We start from the raw sequence: 15,732 nt of genomic DNA, 5'->3' as shown, positions 1-15,732 counted from the left end.
CCATTGGTCGCAACCCCTTGTTCCCATCATTCCTGGACGGGCCGGCCTTTTCAGGCCCACCCTTCCCAGCTTTCCGGGAACCCTGGCTGGGGTCCGACTTTCCAGCGTTACCACCGGCTTTCGGGGTTATTATACGCCTGGCCTTGCGGGCGCCGCCAGACAGCTCCTCACCTGACGGCTGCCTCGCTCGCTTCTGCGAATGCTTGTCGCTTTTGTCGCGAGCATTCGCTTCCACTTTCTTCGGACTACCCGCGAAGGAGAAGGCCTCCGTTTGTGTAAACTTAGACGCTTTCTCCTTTGCGGGTTCCGCCGCTGCTGCAACCAGCAACGCGACCGCGTGCTCCTGCTTGGCCTCATCGACAGTCGCTCTAAGCCGAAGCAAGGCCGTTTTCAGGTCCTTGCTTATATTCGACTTGGTTGTCGCGAAGTCGATAATTTTGCCAAGCTGCTGCTCAGCTACCTCCAATGCGGGCCGTCCTTTTCCTGCTACTTGGCTGATGGCCCTCAGCAACCATGCTCCGTCCATGACCTCCGCCGGCTGGCTTGCCGTGGAGTGGACAGGAGCTCCCACGCTCGAGCTGCGTAAGCAGCTTCCAGCACCTGACTCCTCGCTTCTCCTTGTTGGAGACCGCATCAACCCGCTTCTTGCGAAGGGGTTGATCGCACCACTACTACCTGCTACACCTTGTTTTTAAATTTGTTTGTTAGTACTCATATTTAATTCCCACGAGTCGCACGAGAAAGAATGTCCACCACGCCAGAGCTCTGCATTAACGCGGTAAGGGACAGCTTACTGTGGGGGTGCCCAGGTGCCCCACAGGCTCCGTTAAAGATCGAGCATCTTTTTCACCCCCTCGATCACTCATTCCTCGGCACGGGTCGCTTGACACCTTGAATTGGGGTTAGTAGTCCTATTCTTAGCCGGCAACTACGCGGCTGACTCGCAAGCGGGGGGGTGCGTCAGGCCCCAGGACATCCGTCCCTGCTGCCCAGGGACCCAATCGCAAGTCTGAACAGCAGGCAGTGGTCACCACAGGTGGATGCACGATCAACTCTAAGCGCTCACTGAAGCAATTGGGGGTCATGATCGACGATAAGCTGAAATTCGGAAGCCACGTAGAATATGCCTGCAAAAGGGCAAGCATGGCGATAATGGCATTGTCAAAGATAATGTCAAACAGCTCGGCAATAGTCTCGAGTAAGCGTAAGCTGCTCGCGGCAGTAGCGGTCTCCATACTACGGTATGGCGCCGCTGCATGGTGTAACGGGACCCCCCCGGATCACTTTCCAAAATTGCAACCGAACGCGTTTACTTAAAGATATGTCATCATCTATAAAAATTCTCCAACACTTCTTAAAACTACACTACTTTATTTTCCGAATATAAATATTTTAATTTCCACAGTGCACTGAATTAGAAATGAACATCTACAAATGAAACACACTAACTGACTATCTAAACCACTAAACTGAATCACTAACTGCCTGAACTGAACTACTTTTTCACAAGTTTTAAATGGGAAAAGCCTAAGCAAACTGGTCTCAACTAATTTTTCCACGTTAACATGGATAACAAGAGTAGTCGATTAGCCAAAAATGGCGTCGAGCTCAAGCTCCAAGATTAACAATGGAAAAATTCTAAACACAAACTGACTGACCCCGATCCTTGGATCTGCTAGGCCTTATATAAGGGCCCTCTTCCTAACCATCAACTCTTATTCTCCTGATCATAATTATGATCCGATCAAAAATTCTCCAGGACTCTCTCCGAGACCAAAGAGAAATTAATTTCTCGATGCCCCATGCATAATTGATTATTAATTACGCTCTTTTCTAATCATTGCATCTCACATCCGTGAGAGCAATTCTAAACTCTTCCCTACACGGATGATCAATTTTCCCTATGCCTCCCATTTCGCCATCTCACATCCGCGAGATTAATTGAGCCTCCAGAAACGAAAGGCCAATTTATTCTCACCTCTGAGATTCGGACCTCCCAAAAACTCTCCCCAAAACAAAACAGAAAGGCTAAATCTCCGATGCATCATAGCATCCCCCATCCACATTCTCACATCTGTGAGATCATATCAAAATTCTGAGGGGAGCGAAAGTACTCGCGAATTCAATCTCAAAATTTCTTGCCTTAGTGGCTGAGTCATCAAGGGCCACACCAATCATCATCATCCCCGAACTTGATTTTTCATGAACGCACCGGGCGATCATAAATTTATAGTGTTTATTACTTTTCTTCGTCACCCGTCTCAGTTTTACGATCACTCATGCGTTAGAATTTTCACGCCTTCTAAGCATGGATGTGTGGACGGTCGTCCGATCGATTCAAAACATAATTTTACGATCCAATTATGATCGTCGTCTGTGATTACCTTTCTTTTCGGGGAAGGTTATGCATTTCCAAGTTTTTTCTTGTTGCAAAAACAATCCGATCATTCATCTCAACCCATTTTACGATCGGATTTCTAGGCAATTGTTTATTTCATCAAGACGACCCTGTATGTACTTGAATTTCGTCACCCAGAATACAGGCACAGAGGGCTTCAACATATGTTGAAACCCATGCCCAATGTTTATGCCATAAAATATAAGCCGAGATCCCAAAATGTTGGTTTCCCTTTCTCGAGTCATTCTTGACCTCCAGACTCTCTCCCTTTTTGTCGCTAGTTCTCAATATTCCCAACAATTGATATCATTGTTCATCATCTTATTTCGGCATGAGCGAAAAATGCAAAATTGTTGCAAATGATTGGGGAAAAGGGTGGCATACGCCCCATTCCCGAGAAATGGCAAAAATATCGTTTTGGCAATAAATAGCTGAATCTCAATTCAGCGGTTTGTTGCATTCCCTTACTTTTCCCGCAAAAAATTAAGAAATTTCTTAAAATTTCTTAATTTTTTAAAATGTTGGTCATGTTTTTGGACCTATGATCTTTTTTTTTCGAATAAGAGTTGATTTACATACTGCTTTCCTTCTGATTATAACCATTATTTTTATAGTGCTCTTATTTTGTTTCTATTGAATCTGATTTAGTAATGTCCCTGGCTGATCATTTTCAAGCTAAGCCTTATCCTCAAAAGTTTTAAAATTAGATTATTGTTCTTGTTTTTTCTTGATATATTTTGTGTTCAACTAGACTCATACCTGTGTTTCAAATGGCAACTGTTGACTCTGTATTCTGCTACCTCCTTCGTCTTGGAATTGTGATATCAAATTTTTGAGTTTGCTGAATCCCGATGTCTCGATGTTGTCGATCATGGCTGAGTCTTTCAGTGGATCTTTAGGGCGAAAACCAAGCATTTCCTTCTAGCTGCGTTGTTATGTTTCTCGTTGATTATCATCAATTGTTATTCGATTCCCATACTGCTTCTTTGATTTCTCTTAATAGCTGATCTCTCCTGTTACGATATTCTTTTCTTGTTTGGCACTTCAATTATACGTGATTCTTGAAACTTCTGCTTATTTTCCGGTTATTCCGTATATTGTGCCCACTTGTCTATTCGATTGAAAACAGGATATTCACGCATACTGTCCTTTCGATTCCAATTAATAGTCTTAAAATCATTGTGGTAAAAAATGTATTTTGTTTGTTGTGTTTTTTGGCATATCAAAATTGATAATTGGTTCTTGCTGCCTTAGGATGCTGTAGAAATTTGCGTATATGACGACAGCTAGAAAATGTGGCTTTTTCCTGCTGAAATGTTCGTTATATTTGTCGATAATGCATTTAATGTCATCCTTCCTCTAATTGGTTGTGTTGTTGTTACTTGCTCAGCTAAGAACATTTTGACTATTTCTTTGGTGGAAATTGTTTGTTGCAAATGGCAAATGCAACTTGAGAGTAATGCTGCTGTTGAATCATCCACTAATAAATGCCTACTACAAGAATTTTGATGTTTTCTCGTCCGAGAATTGGTATTATAGGAAATGGTTCATGTGTTTGTGAAATATAAACCGGTTTGATTGTAAAGTATGAGTGATCATTTTCCTTCCCAATAGGTTGGAATCCGCGTATTGACACTTTCTGCAACAATTTTCTTTGACTGTAGAAAATATGCTCCGTTGACTCTGATGTTAGATGTTTGATGCTCAGTTTACCCTTCTGACCAACCTAATCGACTCGCCAATCATGAACTCGTTGTTGATGCTGGAACTTTTCTTTCAATTACCGTACATCCCTGTTAATACGGTTCCGATCTTGCTCGTTGACCTCTGATTGATGATTTCTGGTAATTTTTCTTTCATTTATTATACATCCATGTTTGTATAGTTGAAGTTTTAGCTTGTTGCCTTTGAATAATTGTCTTATTATTCACACTTCCTAATGACCTATGTTTTCTCTTGATTCTTTCTAATCTAAAAGCTTCAAACGACTATTTTGCTTATTAATTATGAGCACTTTACAATTGATATATTTTTATTGAACACACGTTTTGATGAATTATTATGAAAAATTTTCCAACAAATTCCCTTAATTGACAAAACCCATGATAATTGAAATTTTCATCTCCCAGCATAAATGGAAAAAAAATAATAACTTTCCAACATTTACAATTATTGGAAATAAAATCAATTTCCCTTCCTGTTAAAAAAAATCTTGTTTAACATACCCACAGTATATCAAAAAGTGTTTAACCTTAACATTTGAAAATTAATTTCGCAAAAATAATCCCCTCGTTCCTATATATATTTTTTATGTGACGATATTTCCTAATTTTGTACTTTTCGGTAAAAGAGAACTTAGCTCTTACAATTGATCCTGAAAAAAAATATATATGTTGATTAGTCTGCTGATTTCTTACCCACATTCGTTCTTAAACATCAACTGCACGATCGCTTCTTCATCATCCTGTGTCCGTCGCATTTGACCTATCATCTCTTCGCCTTCTCTCTTATGTGTCTGTTGCTTGTACTGCTGAATTTCAATTAATGCTTTTTTATGCGTCTTCTTCTGTAGATGAACAAATAGTTTATTAGATTTTATTTTTGGTTTCAGCACTTTTATTCTTATTCTTCCTTATATCGACTTGGTCATAAATTATCGATTTGAATCATTGATGCATGTTAAAATCAAATCTTATTTTATATATTCATGATATTTTTATATGATTTTCTTTTTTCCTTTTTTTTAATATTTGAAACAGGACAGACCGACAGTCTTCTTCTTATCTTTGGGAGCAATAGTTGGCTGTCTTTTTTTTTCATTCAAGAACTTTATCGTACCGTTACAGTACCGTACCTTGATGAAATCAGGAAGTTTGTTTTTCCTGGTGGTAGCTGGGTATACCAAACCGAACCATTTTTCATTTTCTTTGTTTACCATAACGTTTTCTTTTTTGATTGTTTTTCGTTTCATGGTCATGTTATTCATTCAAGAACTTTTTTGTATCGCTGGATACAGTACCTTGACGAATCAGGAATGTCTCTATTCCTGGCGGTAGCTTGGTTTACCAGACCAGACCATTGATTTATTTATTTATTTTTTTCATTTCTGGACCCAAGGTATTCATTATTGTTTGATGGCTTATTTATTATTCATTCAAGCACTATGTGTATCAATGATACAGTACCTTGATGAATCAGGAATGCTGCATTCCTGGTGGTAGCTTGGTTTACCAGACCCTGCCATTTTCGTTTATTCTTGTACTTATTCTCATTTTTCTTATATTTGTGGATGTTTCATGATTCATGGCATGCTCATTTTATTTATTATTATTGTCTTATTCATTCAAGAACTTTTCAGTATCGTAAGATACAGTACCTTGATGAATCAGGAATATTGTCATTCCTGGTGGTAGCTAGGTTTACCAAACCATGCCATTTTCGTTTTTCCGTTTTCTTTAGCATAGTTTTTTTTTTTATTTCATGTTTTATATTTCTTGGCATATTTATTAAGCATATTATTTATTATTCATTCAAGAACTTGTTAGTATCGTAAGATACAGTACCTTGATGAATTAGGAATATTGTCATTCCTGGTGGTAGCTTGGTTTACCAAACCTTTGATACTCTGTACTTTGGCAATGTGGGGGAAACAAAACTGTCCAATTCCATACTTTTCATTTTCAAACATCTCGTTTAATATATTCTGCACATTCATTCTGGTGTGCACTAACCTTGTCCAATCATTCATTCTTACAAACAAACATAGGTAAATAGATAAAACTATTGCCTGATTTTTAACTTTCCAAATGGTACAGAATTTGACGACTCGTCGACAATGTAATTTCAATTAATATGCCATATTTTTTTTTAGTTTCCGATGCCAGATTTACTCTTTTTTGTATATTTTTATCTTTATCTTTCTCTATCCAATGGATATGGTGCACCTTGGTCCGAATAATGTTCATATGAATTTGTATTAATTGTATTAATGGTTCTGTATCAGCCTCTGGTTGTATGTATTTGTCCCTTTATTCGTTGTGTTTTTTTATTATTATTTTATTTTATTTTTTTGACTTGTCGTATTCAAATTAGAAGTATTCAGCTCATTCTCGACCTGCTGGAATTTCGTTACGATTTTTTTTTGTAATAGGGGTAATTAATTCATTTTCGTTAAAAAATTTCCCATGGTATAAACATGCATCAATGTTCATTATTTCATTCATGTCTTTCTTGAAGATTTTGGTAGTGTCTCTGTCATTACTATGTAATCCATGATGTAATCTATTACCTAGGAAACTCGCTATTATGTTATTAAGCGATACTTTGCTTTATCATTTTTGTTAAAAATAAAATCTGCAAATTGATAGCGCGCTAAAAGCAGCAATACGATCGACCGTGCACTTATTCTTAAAAAATACATGTATTACTCGTTTCCGTATATCTTAAACGTTTTATTTTATGTTATTATTCCTTTTTTTCATGATTTCCATGTTGATTGTGAGGAAATTTCACATGATCTTCATTTTAAACAACCTTTTATATTTTTTTTCGATTTTCATTTAGTTCAATCAGATGTATTTTTACCTATACATTACACAAACTTTAAAATTTCATTACTGTTGTAGCCCAATCATTTATACTTTGTTATGCGATTGTTTTCTCGATTTGTTCTCGTTTTTAAACCCCTACATTTGCAATGAATTGAAGGTATAATCTAATTGATCCCTAATCAATGATGAGAAAAAAAAAACAAGATGCGAATCTATTCTTGTTTGTGGTAAGTTTTTTCCCTTGGCAAATTAAAATCCATTATGTTTATTGCAAACACACTTCTTCACTCCTTCTCTTCGCACACGAAGGCATTGACACCCAAAAATTCTACAGCAACAGTAATTGCTGCGACAACAGTAAGTGGCTTGTGACGATAGAAAATGTGCATCTGCAAGTAAAACGAAAACGTTGTCGCGTCTCTTTCCTTATCCGTGATAGCCGAAAGAAGAGAAAACAAATTTCAGCTTCATTCCGTTTTCGACTTGCAGTGCTATAGGATACTGGAGAAAAGAACATGGTAAGTGTAATTCAGCTAGAAAAATTAGTTTTCATTTTTGTTTTTAATCTGATTTATTTTCCCTTTTTTTTCTAGGGATGTCACATCGTCTTTATTTGGGACATGTAAATTACAGAATGCTCGGAAGTTAACCAAGTCCTGCGATGGGATCCAGGCGTGCTCCGTGCAGTGGACCATCACCAGGATAGAGAAATCCATCTCTACCCGTACAACAAGGCCGGGGATTCAGAGTGCAAGGGAAAAAACATATACATAGAAATTTATGTAAAATAAATTTCAATCATTCTAATCAATTTCTAAGTGCTTTGATTGTGTTTAGTTATCATTTTTTTTAATTTTAGATACGATTAAACGTTAGTGTGTTCAATGGTAGTGTCAGTAAGGGAACGAAAAAGGAAAAAAATAAACGGTAAGTTTTTTCTTCCTTATTATTACTTTTAAGTGTGGTGTTCCCTTTAAAATTTCATAAATGTTGAAACCAAGTTATTTTATCTTCGCTAGATATTTTTTTAAGTGTTAAACATTATTCCAGATTCAAAATTGGGACGTTTCGAACCATTCAGTATGATTACCCATATCTTATCTTTTGTCATGAAAAATTACGTTGCCTGACAAACTATTGAATATTGCTTCTCATATTTTTCAAATAATCAATGTGCTTCTTTTGCTTCCAATATGCGTTTCTAGCGAAAGACCGTGAAGTTCTTTCAAGATTGTGTCACTATTTCCTGACACCTAAGCATTCTCTCTGAATTGGCAAAATGGAATTTTTTTTTTCAATGTGACATAACCTGTTTAAATGTGGTAAAGGTTTTATTTTTCTGAATGCAATAAGAGAATTTGAAGTACCTAAAATATTCCTCAAGATGTCTTTCAAATTGTTAAACAAATTACAACATTTCAAATTGGACTATTTAGATCCAATCAAGATAGTTTCCCAAAGTTTTTCTTTTGTATGGACATTTCGTTACCTGACAGAAAGTCTTTATACCCATTCATGCAGTTATTTGAATGCAGTTCTGCTAAATAAAATCGCTATTTAAACATCAACATTCTCTAGATTTGTATCCGTATTTGCTTATGCTAATTAACCTTTGGATTTTTTTCAATTCAGTTTTCATTGAATCGTTTTATATCTGCCAAATGCTGTGCTGTGTTTTCTTCTGGTTCTGCCAACGTTGTGGAAATTCTTTATTATTATATTGTTGATATTGAGTATTGAATAGGAGCAACATTTGTCTGATCAAACCTGGATAACAATATGATAATATTGCAATGATCTGTTAAAAAAATAAAATTTTGATTGGAAGCAAATTGTTTAAAATGTTAGTTTCCTTGAATATTTTTGTTCAAGGTTTCTTGCATTCCCCATGATAAGTATTTAAATTATTTTGTTTTATTTTTCAAGGCTTTCAAAACTTTGCATAAATTTTCATGATATTCCTGCATTATTTTTCAATAATTAACAATATCATCTAAATAAATGATGGTTCCTTGATTTTATTGTTTCCAAGAATTCGACATTTTTTTTTCATGTAGCGTTTAAGGGATTCCTGGTAACCTTGTTTCATTTTTTTTTCTGGAAATTTTGCTAAAATTTCTCATATCTGTTTTTTTTTAAATCATGAACTCGGAAAGTACAAACGTTTGAATTTCCCTTTTGATTTAAATGAAGTTGTTTGTTATGCATTCTGGCAGGAAATTGATTGGCACAAAACTCATCGAAATACAAAAATGTCTGCAATTTATCATGAAATCTATCTAATTTTGGAATGCAGTGGAAAGCCAATTGCATTGAGAAATGTTATTAAACTGCTGCAGAAATTGTAGAGAAAAACAATAATTGCTTGCTGTATAAATTGCAAAATCTGAATTTGAAATACTTTATGTTTTTAATTTATGAATTGGCAGATTGCAGATTTTTTTCTGATATGCAGTAAAATATAAAAATGAATAAATTACTAAAACATCATTCATGAGAATTGGAACTAATTATTACTCACCAAAATGAAGATATTTCTTTTAATATTTTCCTCAGCCCCTCCTTCTAAACTCTAAAAAGAAAAAAAAACATTCAGAGTTAATTGTGACACTTATTTCTTGTCGCATTCCAAGCACTTGCAGTAATAATTTTCTCTTACTAATAAAACAAATGTCTCTTCGATTCTTTAGATTTTTGATCTACAGTCCATTTTGCACAAAAATAGTAAAAAACAACGTGTTAACGAAATATATTTTTTTTTTCAATTTTCCAAAAGTTCGCTGTTATCCACTTTTACAGTTCGTCTAATTTCCACTTTGAATCATTTTGATTATTCGCTCGCACTACTTTTTTATTTGCACGCACTATCAAGTTTCCAAATTTGCACAGTTTTGCACACCAATAAAAGTTAAAACCAACTTGAAGAGTTTGGAAAAAATGTTCTCGGTTTTTGAAAAAGTTTGTTCTAAAAGAGTTCATTCACTTTACGAGTTCTTCTGATACTTCATCCTAACGTGTTTTAATCATTTGCACTACTGTTTGATTTGCACGGTAACAGTTCTTTGATTTGCACAGTTTCGCACCAGTCAGAAATGACGCACCAAATTTCATCTAAATCTGAAATTCTTTTTCGCTGTCACCAACTGTAACGGGACCCCCCCGGATCACTTTCCAAAATTGCAACCGAACGCGTTTACTTAAAGATATGTCATCATCTATAAAAATTCTCCAACACTTCTTAAAACTACACTACTTTATTTTCCGAATATAAATATTTTAATTTCCACAGTGCACTGAATTAGAAATGAACATCTACAAATGAAACACACTAACTGACTATCTAAACCACTAAACTGAATCACTAACTGCCTGAACTGAACTACTTTTTCACAAGTTTTAAATGGGAAAAGCCTAAGCAAACTGGTCTCAACTAATTTTTCCACGTTAACATGGATAACAAGAGTAGTCGATTAGCCAAAAATGGCGTCGAGCTCAAGCTCCAAGATTAACAATGGAAAAATTCTAAACACAAACTGACTGACCCCGATCCTTGGATCTGCTAGGCCTTATATAAGGGCCCTCTTCCTAACCATCAACTCTTATTCTCCTGATCATAATTATGATCCGATCAAAAATTCTCCAGGACTCTCTCCGAGACCAAAGAGAAATTAATTTCTCGATGCCCCATGCATAATTGATTATTAATTACGCTCTTTTCTAATCATTGCATCTCACATCCGTGAGAGCAATTCTAAACTCTTCCCTACACGGATGATCAATTTTCCCTATGCCTCCCATTTCGCCATCTCACATCCGCGAGATTAATTGAGCCTCCAGAAACGAAAGGCCAATTTATTCTCACCTCTGAGATTCGGACCTCCCAAAAACTCTCCCCAAAACAAAACAGAAAGGCTAAATCTCCGATGCATCATAGCATCCCCCATCCACATTCTCACATCTGTGAGATCATATCAAAATTCTGAGGGGAGCGAAAGTACTCGCGAATTCAATCTCAAAATTTCTTGCCTTAGTGGCTGAGTCATCAAGGGCCACACCAATCATCATCATCCCCGAACTTGATTTTTCATGAACGCACCGGGCGATCATAAATTTATAGTGTTTATTACTTTTCTTCGTCACCCGTCTCAGTTTTACGATCACTCATGCGTTAGAATTTTCACGCCTTCTAAGCATGGATGTGTGGACGGTCGTCCGATCGATTCAAAACATAATTTTACGATCCAATTATGATCGTCGTCTGTGATTACCTTTCTTTTCGGGGAAGGTTATGCATTTCCAAGTTTTTTCTTGTTGCAAAAACAATCCGATCATTCATCTCAACCCATTTTACGATCGGATTTCTAGGCAATTGTTTATTTCATCAAGACGACCCTGTATGTACTTGAATTTCGTCACCCAGAATACAGGCACAGAGGGCTTCAACATATGTTGAAACCCATGCCCAATGTTTATGCCATAAAATATAAGCCGAGATCCCAAAATGTTGGTTTCCCTTTCTCGAGTCATTCTTGACCTCCAGACTCTCTCCCTTTTTGTCGCTAGTTCTCAATATTCCCAACAATTGATATCATTGTTCATCATCTTATTTCGGCATGAGCGAAAAATGCAAAATTGTTGCAAATGATTGGGGAAAAGGGTGGCATACGCCCCATTCCCGAGAAATGGCAAAAATATCGTTTTGGCAATAAATAGCTGAATCTCAATTCAGCGGTTTGTTGCAATGGTCGAAGGCGCTAGTGGTTAACCGAAACGTGAAGCGACTTGAGAGTACCCACAAGCTGATGTGCCTTAGGGTGGTGAGCGCATACCGCACGGTCTCCAAGGACGCGATATGTGTGCTAGCGGGCATGATGCCCATAGCTTTAGTGGTGGCAGAGGATGAAGAATGCTTCGAGCGACGCGGCATAAGAGGCGCGAGGCGTATCGCCAGAACCTCGTCTATGCTGAAGTGGCAAAGCGAATGGGATTCCTCCAGCAAGGGTAGATGGACACACAGGCTCATACCGAGCGTGTCCAAGTGGACGAGTAGGCTCCATGGCGAGGTGAATTTTCACTTGACTCAATTTCTGTCAGGCCATGGGTGCTTTAGGTGGTATCTGCACAGATTCGGACACGCAGGCTCCCCCGCATGTCCGGAGTGTGCAGACTGCGACGAGACCGCGGAGCATGTGCTCTTTGAATGTCCACGTTTCGTGGAGCAAAGGTCGAGTATGCAGGAGGTATGCGGTAGAGATATCACGCCTGACAACATTGTTGAAAGGATGTATATGGGGGCGGACAAGTGGGACTCCGTTACTTCCACGGTTTCTCGGATCGTACTTGAACTACAGAGAAAATGGCGAGCCGAACAACAGCTAGTTGAGTTGGCCCCCCTTCCCCATCCAGGAGCTTGAGTTCAACGGGTAGTCTAAGTACTAGCCAGGACCCGAGCCTCCAGGGGAGAGTGAACAACTTAACGCTTACTATTAGAGTGTACTCATGTACGGTCCCCCCTTCTCGAAGTCATCCCTAACGGGCGTACCGCGAAGGTAAGGAAGAGAGAGAATGAGTTTTTAGTGGGTCGATCCCCACATCACCCGAGGAACCACCTCTTGGGTATCTGTTGCAGATTTTCTCATTCTATAAAAAAAAAAAAGACGAGCATGCATAACATAAAAGCTAATTAAATAAACTTTAGGCTAAAATAATCGGATTGATTTTTTTCCAAGCTCTCTAAAACGCCTAACAGTATGCAATGCGCGTACATCCGTTCATAATTCCCAGTGTTCATTTCGCCCCGAATCAATTACAACTTTAAAATTGCTATTTTAAGTAAATTCTAATAAAAAACAAAATACTTCATCCATTGCTAAATCTTCGTATAAATGTAGATTAGGTAACAATTCAGTTGTTTTTATGGTGGACTCACTCCAAAACTCGTTATACCTTATTTGATGCTGCTTCGAAATTATAAGAATTTCACCATATGAAGAACATATTTCAATTTCATTGATATTTTGGTTATTTTGGAGCAATATAAATGGTACTTTTGAGAAATAGTATACCCCTATTAGTAGACAAATCCTATCGAAACAGTTAAGAATGAAACGAATAATAAATATTATGTAGATGATCTAAATTAATTTTATCAGACTGTTGCACGCTATGTCTGAACTAACAGATTATAAAAATTGAATGTACATCGGGTTTCTTTCCACAGAATGTCAGAATTCATGCTATATTGTCATATGCAGAAAGTTTCAAAATATTTCATCGGGGAAATTTTGATTTTTTCGCTTTTTTAGCTGTTTTTCATACAAATTTGCATGAAACTCTCATTTTCGGCCAATTTCTCTCCCATACAAAATGTATGGAAAAATTTTCACCGATAGAATGTTTTAAAACCTTCTGCAAATGAAAATATAGCTTGAATGCTGATGTTTGATGAAAAGAAACCTGATGTACATTCATTTTTCATAATCTGCTGGTTCAGACATAGCGTGTGTTGCAAAACTGCTTTTATACTCTAACTCTACTGAAGGAACGTACCTATGCCTTTACAGCTGGAGTTTTATTATAAGCCAATCGACAGATTAGGTTTCCTGAGAAGTTCGAGCACTATATGTATTATCGCCAAGGATGACTCGGTGTCAAGAAAAGCATATCGTTTACGCAAAATTAACGCGGTCGTCAACGTTAAATCAACGCTCAGCGTTAACGTTATCGTTGATCAACGAGCCTGAAAATCAACGCAAGATTCATTAGTCCCCACAACCCTAATTGGGGCTCTGGCTTCAGAAGGGTCTGAAAGGTGGAGATTCCAGGGGGTTCCAGGGGTGCTTCGGGGGCTCCATAAGAATTTAACCCTTCAGTAGTCGCGCTGTTGTATTTTGTGCAACACTTTGAAATAGCTTGCTTGTTTTACACGGTATCAGCGTGGTACTGACAGTGGTGTCCGACTGTGCGACTGTCGGAAAGTTAAGACGGTTTCAAGGACTTTCAGGTGAGCTTCAGAGGCATTCCAGGGAAATTGTAGGGGCCACCAAAGGGGTTTGAAATTTGTTTAGGAGCTATTGGAGTCTTTCAGAGGTATTTCAAAACTTCTTGAATGCGTATTAGGGAGCATTCATTAAGTACGTCACGCTAAAATTGGGAATTTTTTACCCCACCCCCTCCCCCCTTCGTAAGGGTTACGGGCTTAAGGTGATTTCAAGGACATTCAGGTGAGCTTCAGAGGCATTCCAGAGAAATTGTAGGGGCCTTTAAAGGGGTTTGAGCTATTAGAGCTATTAGAGTCTTTCAGAGGTATTTAAAAGCTTCTAAAATGCGTATTAGAGGGTTTGATGGAGCTCCACAGAGGTTCGATTTTAACTTAAAAACTTAAGAAAAGCTGTCAAAAACTCAATTTTTGATCATGTTTTTAATTGGTTACTGTATATAAAACATTCATCTCTAATATCAGGAGCTTCCAATAACTTTTAAAGAATTTGGAAATATTGTTTTTTTTTTTTTATCTTTTTACAGCACTGAATAACTACTGTTGAAATAAACACTGAATGTTTGAGCTCAACCACTACAAAAGTTAGTTATTATTATTACTTTATTATAGACATTTTCAGCACTGGTTCATCTCTTAAGAAAAAAACTTGTTAATAATTGTAATTTAAATGCTTCCAAAAGTTTGTACGTAAGTTCTTCTGTATATCAGACATCTGCAATGGAGCGAGAGATTAAAATAACACTCTTGGTTTCGGAATTGATATTACAATCCATTGTAGGGAGGTGCATTTTACTAGCGCTCCAAGGTGTTTCAGAGGAATTTTAATTTACCATGATTCGAATGGCTTTCTATGGGATTACGGAGGTTTCAGGCAGATTAGGGTCGTAACACCTCCATAAGGCCTCTGAAATCCGCTGAAACCTTCTGAAATGCCCCTAAATCTATCTAAAATACCCTCAAATGTCATGTTACGCACCTGAGACTCTAAAAACCCCCAGAAGACGCGTTCGTAACGCCTTCGCAACGCCTATGAAACCCGCTGAAAATCCTCTAAAACTTCATGAAATGCTTCCACAATCCTCCAAAAACCCCTTCGGACCCCATCTAATGCAGCCGAGATCCTCAAGAAAAAAAAAACGCAGGAAACGCCTTTGTAACGCCTCTGAAATCCGATGGAAATCCTCTGAAATTTTCTGAAATGATTCCGCAATCCCTCTAAAACTTCAACGGACCTCATGTAATGAACCTGAGACAATCCGAAACCACCGAAAACGCCTCCGTAACGTTTTTATACTCGATAAAAATCCTCTGAAACATTCTGAATGCTTCTAAAATCCCCCTAAAATCCCCTTCGGACCAAATATAACGTACCTGAGACCCTTTGAAACCCCAGAAAACGTTTTTGTAACGTCTCTGAAATTCGCTGAAAATCCTTCGAAACTTCCTGAAATGCTTTCATAATTTCCTCGTCGTAACTCAGCTTTTTCGAAAGTTACACACGTGAAAAGCGGTGGCGGTGACTTACCTAAGGGGGTTAATATAACTCCTTGCCTTTGATCCTTTGTCTCCTGGGTTGGACCACTGGTATTTAGTGTATGTCCTGACCCTTGTGCATAGGCTTAAGCGCCATTCACAATGGTCCGAATCCGTTTCTGAGTTATATACGAAAGACTACCTAAAAATGAACATTTTGACCATTTTTTGAGATCCCTGAGGCAACCTGCCACATTTTGTCCGATAACTCAAAAACGAAAAGAGATATCGCAATTCTGTGCACATTTTTG

At 37.6% G+C, this 15,732-nt stretch overlaps 1 long non-coding RNA gene across 1 annotated transcript; it reads left to right on the top strand.

Moving 5' to 3' along the window:
• The first annotated feature begins 1,262 nt into the window (after nucleotides 1-1,262).
• Nucleotides 1,263-10,267, top strand: LOC109417210 (uncharacterized). The gene is made up of 2 exons (XR_002131815.4): nucleotides 1,263-7,466; nucleotides 7,542-10,267. It is a non-coding gene; the product is annotated as an uncharacterized LOC109417210 (long non-coding RNA).
• The last annotated feature ends 5,465 nt before the right edge of the window (nucleotides 10,268-15,732 follow it).

The sequence above is a fragment of the Aedes albopictus genome, chromosome 2 (assembly GCF_035046485.1).
Source record: "Aedes albopictus strain Foshan chromosome 2, AalbF5, whole genome shotgun sequence".
Classification (NCBI taxonomy): Eukaryota; Metazoa; Arthropoda; class Insecta; order Diptera; family Culicidae; genus Aedes; species Aedes albopictus.
The sequence above is the reverse complement of the archived record's forward strand: the minus strand, read 5'-3'. Positions and strand labels throughout refer to the sequence as shown.